Source organism: Thamnophis elegans, chromosome 4, assembly GCF_009769535.1.
Source record: "Thamnophis elegans isolate rThaEle1 chromosome 4, rThaEle1.pri, whole genome shotgun sequence".
In the NCBI taxonomy this organism is placed as follows: Eukaryota; Metazoa; Chordata; class Lepidosauria; order Squamata; family Colubridae; genus Thamnophis; species Thamnophis elegans.
Genome location: NC_045544.1, coordinates 119,061,173 through 119,065,830, shown reverse-complemented (window position 1 = coordinate 119,065,830; position 4,658 = coordinate 119,061,173).

The following is a 4,658-nucleotide window of genomic DNA, read 5'->3' as shown; positions in this document are numbered from 1 at the left end:
GGTCCGCCCCTTCCTTCTCAGGCGCAGCAGCTCCTCCTCCGTGGGAAGGCTCCGTTTGGGGACTGGCGCCTTCCAGATGTTCATGTCAACTCACTTGAGGGAGTGGGGAGAGAACCCTCTTTCTAGCAAGAATGGAAGCTATATACAACTATATACTACACACACACACACACACACACACACACACACATATATATACATACACAAAACACACACATATACACATACATACACACAGAGAGAGAGTATACACACAGTATATACACAGTGTGTGTGTGTGTGTATATATATACAAAGTCTGTTGCCTTTGTTACAAATATATGTTGTATTTGTGCTGATAAATAAATAAAGGGAGACTAGTATAGATCTATTTCAAGCTATTTAGCTCTCATCAGCTAGCCATACCCTTACTGGGATTCGAACCTGATGAGAGCTAAATAGCTTGAAATAGATCTATACTAGTCTCCCTTTATTTATTTATCAGCACAAATACAACACAAATGTAAAAAGGCAACAGTAAAATATTGGGCTTTCTGTCTGGATGGTCTCTTGTGACAAGCCGATGGACAGAGAATGGAAGCAGTTAGCTTCCTCCCATAATTGGGGCATACCAGGGGTTGTGACTTTAAATATATACCTTTCCCCCTGGCTCAGCTGATAACGATCACAGCCTGTGGCTTAGTGGTTAATATATCTGCCTAATAGGCAATACAGCCCAGGTTCGAATCCCAGTAAGGGATGGCTAGCTGATGAGAGCTAAATAGCTTGAAATAGATCTATACTAGTCTCCCTTTATTTATTTATCAGCACAAATACTACACAAATGTAACAAAGGCAACAGTAAAATATTGGGCTTTCTGTCTGGATGGTCTCTTGTGACGAGCCGATGGACAGAGAAAGGAAGCAGTTAGCTTCCTCCCATAATTGGGGCATACCAGGGGTTGTGACTTTATATATATATATATATATATATATATATATATGTATGTATGTATGTATGTATGTATGTATGTATGTGCGTGCGTGCATATATATATATATATATATATATATATATATATATATATATATATATATATATATACACACGCACGCACGCACACACACACATACATGCATACATACAGACATGTATTGTGTCACAACCCCTGGTATGCCCAAATATGGGAGGAAGCTAGCTGCTTCCTTTCTCTGTCTATCGGCTGGTCACAAGAGACCATCCAGACAGAAAGCCATTATTTTTACTGTTGCCTTTGATACATTTGTGTTGCATTTGTGCTGATAAATTATTATTTATCAGCACAAATGCAACACACACACACACACACACACACATATATATATACACAGTATATATACACATTATGTATACACATTATGTATACAGTATGTGTGTGTGTGTATATGTATATGTGTATACATATATATATATATATAAATTGTAAATGTATGTTATATATGTCGCATCTTAGTATTTGAAATGGAAAGTGCTGCTCCCCAAAAGTGGTGCCTCATAGATCCTTTTCCTTGGCTTAGTAGTTTACGCAATGTTATCTTTTTTTTAAATAATCTTTCTAGCAAAAATTGAAGCTTTAAAAATATGTAGATGTGAGCGTATGTTTCGCATCTGAATATTGGAAATGGAAAGTGCTGCTCCCAAAGAAGTGGTGCCTCATAGATCCTTTTCCTTGCCTTAGTTTAGTCAATTTTATCTTTTTTAAAATAATGGCTTAGAGGGGTGTATATAATATGAAGTAACATAACGTACAGTAATAATGTAATAGTTTACTATTTTATATAATTATTTCACTTATAATAAATTATGATGTAAGGTAATTTAATATAATAATGTTACACTACATTACATTGTGAGGGACGCGGTGGCTCAGTGGCTAAGACGCTGAGCTTGTCGATCACAAAAGTCGGCAGTTCAGCGGTTCGAATCCCTAGCACCGCATAATGGAGTGAGTTTCTGCTACTTGTCCCAGCTTCTGCCAACCTAGCAGTTTGAAAGCATGTAAAAATGCAAGTAGAAAACTAGGAACCTCCTTTAGTGGGAAGGCATTCTGTGCACCTTAGGCGTTTAGTCATGACAGCCACATGACCACGGAGACGTCTTCGGACAGTGCTGGCTCTTTGGCTTTGAAACCAAGCTGAGCACCGTCCCCCTAGAGTCGGGAATGACTAGCACATATGTGTGAGGGGAACCTTCACCTTTACCTTATGTTACATTATTCATCAAATTGGTATAGCTGCCCATCTCATAAAAAGGGTCTGTGTACCCTTCTTATGACAATCACAATAATTATATAAGTACAATCATAAAAAATATTAAACAATTGTTATTTAAAATTAGAACATTAAAAACTAAAATAAAAAAAACTACAGGGATGAAAAGAGTAATTGCAGATAGACCTCCACTGATCACCACAATTGAGCCCAAAAGCGAGACATCTGTTAAGTGAATTTTGTCGCATTTTATGACCTCTCTTGCCACAGTTCTTAAGCAAATCACTGCAATTTTTAAGTTAGTAACACAGTTGTTAAGTGAATCCGGCTTCCCTATTGACTTTGTTTCTAACAAGACACTGCAACCGTCATAAATATGAGTCAGTTGCCAAGTGTCTGGATTTTGATCATGTGACCATGGAGATGCTGCAATGGTTGTAAGTGTGTTAAATGGTCATAAGTCACTTTTTTCAGTGCCGTAACTTCAAATGGTCACTAAATGAACTATTATAAGTCAAGAACTACATAATAGGTGGTCCAATACCACTTTAATTTGAGCAATACTAAATCTGATTCAAGACTGATGATTAAAGGGAGATGTGCTGTCCGTTTTTTCAATATCTCAAGGATTGTCACACAGAAGATGCAGCAGAGGGTAAGAAATGAAATTTACAAAGAAGCAAACTTTAGCAGAACATCAGTAACCATTGTTGGACAATGTTGGCCATCTTTCTGCTGCTGGATGTGTTAGAGAAGGAGTGATATTGTTGCATCCTGCTCCATAAATCATGTCCTTTTCAACTCTTGCATTCTGTGTTTGTTTATCTCAGTTTCTCATCTCTACATTAAGATAATACTCATCCAGGCTTTGAAAACACAAGATAATTTATTTGACAATTGTAACTGGTCACTATGGAGAAATTAATGAAAGACAACTAGAATATCAATCTCCCCCCCCCCTTTCACGTAAATTTAAGCATCTAATGCATTCTAGGACATACAGTTAGGTCATATCAACAATTGCAACCATCCCCATGCTACTGAATGATCTTGCCTAGCAATTTCATGGAGATGTTAAGAGGAGCAGTGAGTGATCCAAACCCTGAGGCACCCCACACAAGGGGGGCCTAGTGTTCAACCTCTCCCCTGCTACTAACACCAACTGTAACTGATCACAGAGGAAGGAGGAGAACCACTGCAAAACGATGCCCCCAATACCCAAACACCCACATTGATCCTGAAGGATAACATGGTGGATGATATATCAGAAGCCACTAGCATATCCAGAAAGGCCAGGATAATTACACTATCCCAGTCCGGAGCCGTTCCACAGATCATCCACAAATGCAACCAATGTCATTTTGCTACTGTAATCCAGCATGAAACCAGACTCCAGATAATCTTCATCTTGGGCCTTCTACACCGTAGTGCCCACCACAGCCTACAACCTTCCTAGAAAGGGAAGGCTGGTGACTGGATGAAAGTTGTCTAACATTTCTGGGTTCAAGGGCCTCTTGAGAAGAGGGTACAGCATTTCCTCCTTCAAGTTAAGTAGCATTATCCCCACACAATGAGACATTAACTGCACAGTCCCTAACAAATCAGGAGGATTCTGTCCACTTCTTCCATATCAACTACAAGTAGTCCTCAACGTACAACCACAACTGAACCTAAAGTTTCTGCTTTTAAGTGTAGACATTTGTTAAGTCAGTTTTGCTCCATTTTACGACATTTGTTGCCACAGTTGTCAAGTGAATCACTGTAGGTGAAAAGTTAGTAACAGTTGTTAAGTGAATCTGGCTTCCCCATTGACTTTGCTTATCAGAAGGTCACAAAAAGCGATCACATGACCGTGGGACACAACAGCGGTCGTAAGTATGAACCAGTTGTCAAGCATCTGAATTTTGATTACATGATGCTACAAAGATCGTAAGTGTGAAAAATGGTTAAAAGTCACTTTTTTTTCAGTGCTGTTGTAACTTTGAATGATCACTAAATGAACTGTTGTAAGTTGAGGACTAGTTGCAGTTCAAACTCTTTCCTGATAAATTAATTTGGATGAGCCCTGGGCCCTTCCATAGGAATTTAACTCCAAATGAAACTGAACTACATTATTTGACAGATACTGAAGTTATTCTTCACAGCAGTCTACAAAAGCTCCCCAACATCTTACTCAAGAGAGGCCTATTCACCCAAAGCAGGGCTGCTGACCCCAGTGCAGCCAATACGCTGCGCGTGGGGCCAGGCGTCCTAGACGGGCATGCGCACTCTGCGTGCATGCGCACGCCACCGCCCTGCGACACCCAGCTGCCTGGCGGAGGTCATGCAGGTGCTGCATGCTGTGCACACGTGCGCAATGGGCCGGTCGCAGTATTAAACGCCCATAGAATGTGGGCAGGCGGGTGGGCCAAACAAGCCACCCTATCGGT